This window comes from Pongo abelii, chromosome 1 (assembly GCF_028885655.2).
Source record: "Pongo abelii isolate AG06213 chromosome 1, NHGRI_mPonAbe1-v2.0_pri, whole genome shotgun sequence".
NCBI classification, from domain to species: Eukaryota; Metazoa; Chordata; class Mammalia; order Primates; family Hominidae; genus Pongo; species Pongo abelii.
This window is the reverse complement of record NC_071985.2, coordinates 122222342-122229098: the sequence shown is the minus strand read 5'-3', so window position 1 is coordinate 122229098 and position 6757 is coordinate 122222342.

Sequence of the window (6757 nt, the reverse complement as noted above, 5' to 3'; positions counted from 1 at the left end):
GAGGTGGGGAGGCCCAGCAGAGTCAGGGTGTGGTGGGGAGGGGCTTCCCCATTGATTGTCCAGAAGAGCTGCCTTGGAGGTTCAGTTGCTTCACTGGAACTGAGACAGGGCCTTCTGAGAGAACTTCAGAGCTGGGGTTTCCCAGAGGAAGGCATCTTGGGTCTCTTTGCCCTCCGGGAACCCTGCCCACCAGGAAGAGCAGCCTGCAGGGAGGAAGGCAGGCAGCTTTCTCCTGAGCTGGACAGGGACAGCCCTGAGGGCTTCTTCCCCTGTCAGAAAACCATCTCCCTCACTTCTCAGATGGACGTTGGGGAGAAGACGGCAACAGACCAGATCTCAGCAGATCACTAAACAAACCAAAGCTCCTAATACAAAATCAGATTCTCCTCCCACCCCCATATATTCCCTGACCTCCCGGCAGGCTGGCAGGCCTCAGCGCGGGTTTGTCACCCCTAGGAGGGCAATGATCACAAGCCCAGATGCCTTCTGGAGCTGGCAGACCAAGTGTCAGGGACACCAGAGGGAGGGCAAAGAGGTTGGTGACCTGGAGAGCAGCCTCTGCTATTGTGGTCATCTAGGTTGGCCAAATCTTCCGATTTTCCAACAGAAGTCAGAAATACATTTTACAAAATTTCTGTGATGAAAAATTTCAAGCATACATAAAAGTGGAGAGAATAGTAAAGTGAGGCTCCATAGATCCCACTACCTGGATTTGATGATTATCAAGATTTTGCTGCCCTTGTTTCATCTATCTCTTTAAAAAATAAGATTAAAAAAATGAGAACTCTCCAGGCTTTTAAATGTTGGCTCAAAATTTTGGAAAGCACACGTGAGTTTCATCCTGGGGGCAGCTGCAGGCAATGCTGCTCAGGGGAGCTGGGTTTCTACTGTGGGCCAGGAGCGTATGGGGGCCCTGGGCCAGGCCTCCCCCATGCACCATCCCAGCTATGTCCCAGGCTCCAGGGCCCATGCCCATAAAGCCTCCAAGGGTCACTGCAGTCACACTTCTCTTGAAAGGGGAATAGGGATGGGAGACTAGGGGTAGGGCAGAGTGAAATCTTACTAGGCATATTGGTGGCTTAATTTTGTCTCTTTAGGGTATGGGGAGGGAGAGCTTAGAGGCGCTATTCTTTAATTCAAAAGATATTTATTGAGCACCTACTATGAGCTATGATGGGTTCTGGAAACATAGCAGTGGACAGACAAAAAATCCCTATCTTTTGGAGTTAACATTTTTGTAAGAAATTATAAATAATTAGATACAAAAGTGATTATGTGTGTGTGTGTGTGTGTGTGTGTGTTTATATATTCTTACAGGTTGAGCATCCCAAATCTAAAAATCTGAAATCCAAAATCTTAAGCCTTTTGATTCAGAACATGATGCCACAAGAATAAAATTTCATACCTGACCCCATGTGACTGGTCACCATAAAAATGCAGGTGCATGACACATAGTGGATTCAGTGTCCTCAAAGCAAAAAAGACCCTTCAGCTGCAACACATCTTTTGTGCCCCTTTTCAGATGCAAGGATGCCCACAGGGTAATAAAATGGCAAGTGCACAGGCCAGACATGCCAATGGCTGGTTCCCCACAATGCCCCACATGAGGCCAAGATTTACGTGCATTACTCACTGTGTTGTTTTGCTTATTCTCTGCTCTGTTCAAAGATATTGTTGAAAATGTCAAAAAGGCCTGCATGATGCCCTTAGGGTAATGCAAATATTCCAAAATCTGAAAAAAAAACAAAAAACAAAAAACAAACCCAAATCAGAAACACTTCTGGTCCCAAGCATTTTGGATAAAGCATACCCAACCCGTAAATGTGTGTGTGTATGTGTATGTGTGTATATATACATACCTGCTGCATGGAGGATGCTTGCCTCCAGGGTCACAAAGGCCGACCAGCAGAGGCAAGCTGAGGACAGTGGACAGAGTTGACGATGTGAGCTCTGAAGGTGGAGTTTGGATCTCCAGACTCGGTGGACCTAGGGTGATGACTGGCTCTCCTGCATTTCTCAGTCATGTGAGCCAATAAGGTCCTCTCTTCTGTTTCAGTTTGAGTTGGATTTCTTTGACCTGCAACCGAATGCGTCCTCCCTAATATATTCTTGCACCAGAGTGTACATCCTCAGTGAGTGCCTGAGGGAGTGTGGGGAGGGAATTCCTGCAAAGCAGAGTGAAGGCTATGCAAGCCCATCAGACCAGCTGCTGGCCAGCCTGTGAGAGCAGCGCAAGGGAACCTTGTGTGTGAGCAGCATTTTGGGTGGCCAAGGCTCCAGGCCACATTGCATTGGCAGGTCTGTGCCCACGAGGTTGCCTCACAGGTCCTGCTGAGCCTTCCATCTCAAGTGGCTTAACTCCTCTAAGTGGCCTCTGCATAGTGTGTGCCAGAAAAGGCTTATATAGCCAGGGGTGGCTCAAACCTCAGCCACTCGGCTGTCCCAGAATCTCGGAGAATGACACTGGCCTGTTTTATGGTATCAGCATCTTTGGTTTGGCTGTGAGTGAAGGTGAATTGAGGGTGGCAATATAAAGGTTAGGTTCTTGACCAAGAAGGTGAGGCATAGGACAATTAGGGTACCATCTATGTATAATCACCTCAGTTTTGTGCCCCCTCCATTTGGGGTTCCTAGGATGACTTCCCCACTGATATGGTTTGGCTGTGTCCCCACCCAAATCTCATCTTGAATTGTAGCTCCCATAATTCCCACATGTCATGGGAGAGACCCTGTGGAAGGTAATTGAATCATGGGGGCAGGTTTTTCTCATGCTGTTCTCATGATAGTGAATAAGTCTCATGAGATCTGATGGTTTTATAAAGGGGAGTTCTCCTGCACATGCTCTCTTGCTTGCTGCCCCTAAGACGTGACTTTGCTCCTTATTTGCCTTCCACCATGATTGTGGTGCCTCCCCAGCCATGTGGAACTGTGAGTTCATTAAACCTTTTTCCTTTATAAATTACCCAGTCTCTGGTATGTCTTTATTGGCAGTGTGAGAACACCCACAATATGCCACAAAGAGATGTTACCTAACTTTTTGACGCTTTGTTTTTCTTATCTGCTAATGGAAATAATACTTACTTTATAGTGGTTGTTAAGATGAAATGAAAAATGTGTAAAGCATTTAGAATGTTGTAATTGTTTATTAAATATGATGTTATCCTCACTACTACTTCTGTCTATGCCCCACATTATTAATTCTTTTTTTTTTTTTTTTTTTTTTTTTGAGAAGGGGTTTCACTCTGTTGTCTAGGCTGGAGTGCAGTGGCGCAATCTTGGTTCATGGCGACCTCCGCTTCCCAGGCTTAAGCAATCCTCCCACCTCAGCTTCCCGAGTAGCTGGGACTACAGATGCCCGCCACCATGCCCGGCTAATTTTTGTATTTTTTGTAGAGACGGGTTTTTGCCATGTTGCCCAAGCTGGCCTCAAACTTCTGAGTTCAAGTGATCTGCCTGCCTTGGCCTTCAGAAGTGCTGGGATTATAGGCGCGAGCCACCGTGACCAGCCCGCCTATGTTTATTAATTCTCTCTCTCTCTCTCTCTCTATCTGTCTATATCTATCTATCTATCTAGCTAGCTAGCTAGCTAGCTATATATATATATATATATTTTTTTTTTTTTTTTTTGAGACGGAGTCTCACTGTCTCCCAGGCTGGAGTGCAGTGGTGCGATCTCGGCTCACTGCAAGCTCCACCTCCCGGGTTCTCACCATTCTCCTGCCTCAGCCTCCTGAGTAGCTGGGACTACAGGTGCCTGCCACCATGCCCGACTAATTTTTTGTATTTTTAGTAGAGACGGGGTTTCACTGCATTAGCCAGGATGGTCTCGATCTTCTGACCTCATGATCTGCCCGCCTTGGCCTCCCAAAGTGCGGGGATTACGGGTGTGAACCATTGTGCCCGGCCTATTAATTCTATATTTATACTGTCTTTGAAATCAGCTGCCTTCTGCTTAGGGTCATTCCTTGATTCGGATTGCAAAGGTAAGCCCTATACTTGTTTGGGTAGTGTTAATTGGTTCACAGGAAAGCTTTTAAAGAATCATAGTTCCTTTCATTTGTGTAGTGCTTTACAGCCGTAAATTACTTTTAGTAAAACTCCATCACTGAGTCCTCAGCCTGTGAGGCAGATGTAATTTTGTCCATTTTTCAGATTTGGAAGTAAGTTCAAGGAGGTTGAGCGCAAGTATGAGAATCCGAGAAATAGGAAGTCCAGCAGAGGGTGGGTCCTGAGCAGCCACTCTGGTGGGCTGTGGAGGGCCTGTGATCCCTGTTAGCCAGGGTGGGTGAGGGACGACAACAGGGGGGACCCGGGGCCTGCTCCTTGCTGGGGTGGAGTCGGTGGGAAGAACGTTACCATGTTTGCTGCTGGTTAGGTATTTTAAAATCTCTGTTTTCTACTTAAGGAAACTGAAGCTCATTGATGCCCGTCATACAATTAATATGAACTTAGCCAGGTCCTTTGACTCCAAGTTTAGAAGGTTTTACCCTTAAGTTTCAAAACGCTTTATGGTTTATAAAACTTTTGAAAAGGGAATGATGAGGCCAGGCATGGTGGCTCACGCCTGTAATCCCAGCAGTTTGGGAGGCTGAGGCAGGTGGATCACGAGGTCAGGAGATTGAGACCATCCTGGCTAACATGGTGAAACCCTGTCTCTACTAAAAATACAAAAAAATTAGCCAAGCGTGGTGGCAGGCGCCTGTAGTCCCAGCTACTCGGGAGGCTGAGGCAGAAGAATAGCATGAACCCGGGAGGCAGAGCTTGCAGTGAGCCGAGATCACGACACCGCACTCCAGCCTGGGTGACAGAGCGAGACTCCGTCTCAAAAAAAAAAAAAGAGAGAATGATGAGCAGAGCACAACTGTTAATTCTAAATTTCACAGTTCTCTGCAAAGACAGCTGGCATATTATGATGGAAAAGAAAACACAAGCTTTGAAAGCCCTTTGCTAATTGTATCACCCCTTGAAAATGTCTTCTTGTTTCACTCACGTTATTTGCTTATTTTTACTGTGAAAATTAAAAAGGCCCCTTTTGTTCTATCCAGCGTCTTTATTCAGGGGCCATAAAGTGCCTGCCACACAGTAGGAGCTCAGTAAATCTTAACTCACTGAATGAAGGCCTGAGGCCTTGCTCTGCTCCTCCTAAAGGCAGGGCTGCCCCAGCCTGGCTGCTAACAAGTCCTTTCTCCGCATGGATGGGAACATCTTCCTCTCTGTGCTCCACACTGCCCCTCACAGCCACGCTCTGCCTTCCCCGCCTGTCTCCTTTTCTCTGTCAGTGAGTCATCTGGATGCTCCTCTACAGACAACAGATCTCACTGCAGACAGGAGGCTGGGCAGATGTATGATGGGAGGGGCTCCCATAGCTCTTCTCCTGCCCTGGGTGGCTAAGAAACCGATGACCCAGTGTCGGTGCACAGAGACAGTGACACCCGCCCCATTGGGAATGGAGGGCTTGCCTCTGCAGCTGCAGTCACTGGCACCAGCCTGAAGGCAGGGCCTGCTTCCTGGGTATCAGAATCTTATGATTGGGCCTTCTAAGGCTGTAAGGGTAACTAGATAAGCCAAACAAAAAGTAGCTCCTCTCTGCCCTGCTCTGCCTATACTCTTCATGGCAGGGCATCAGGAAGAGAAAGGCTAGGGCTGCAGGCCCTGGGACTCCATCTTGGCCTCTGGGGTCACTGGCCCAGCCTGTCCTGGTGTCTGATTATTCCACTATGTTTACAACATGCGATGGTGTAGGGCCAGCATGTGGCCCTGCTGCTGAACACAGAGCCAGTGGGAAGGAGAAGGCAGAGGCCTCCGGAGAAGCAGCCTCCCTGATCCCAGGAGTGCACCAAGCCTGTCTGTATGACCACAGCTGCAGCTTGCTTGCCCCAGTAGAGACCGCTGTGGTTAGGAAGCTTGAAGAGACACATTTTGGCATCAAAGAGACCTAGATTCGAATCCCTTCTCTATTGCTTCCTGGCTGTGTGCCCTTGGACCTCTCTAAACCAGTTCCTCACCTGGCAAAGTGGGAGTGCTAATATTTACCTCAGAAGGCTGATGTGAGGGGCATAGTGTCCCCACATAGCCCTCACAGGGGAGAGGTTTTGGTGTAAAGGATTGTGATGGCATATGCCTGCCAGAGGCTTGAATGTGGGCATGTGGGCTCCTGTGTTAAGGCACCCCCTCAGGTACTTGAGGTCTTGGGCAAGTAGGTTTTGTAAGGGCATTGTACAGATAAACATTTGCATCACCCTAAATCAAAATGTTATCATCATTGTGGCACCCAAGTTTGTGTGACTCTGTAAATGGACCAGTAAGGACAATCTGCTCACTAGGCCACCATCCTGGAACCAGAGCCTGGCATAAGGCCTCAGAGGACTCCATAGGTGTGAGGCCTGGAGCTCCATGGGACATCTGGTCAGCCCTACTCACTTGGGCGAGAGGGGTGGGTGGAGAACTGGAGAGTGCCCTGAAAGGACACTGAAGGGGAGGAATGGGAAGGGAACTTAGAAAATTTTGGGGAAGACTCTCTGAAGTCTGGAACCCTCAGGCTCATGGGCTGGGACAGGAGCCTGCTTACCTAGGTCTAAGGGCAATAATGCCTTGTGTGAAGCCCAGGCTGGATCTTTGCATGACTGGTGTTTAATCTAAGCTTGGGGTTAAAGTGCAAGAAGCGATTTGAGATTATTAAGATGGAAAGGAGATTTAAAGATTACTAAATTCAGCTTTTTAGGAGATAAAGACAAAAGAAAAGAGAAGCGGCTTTCAC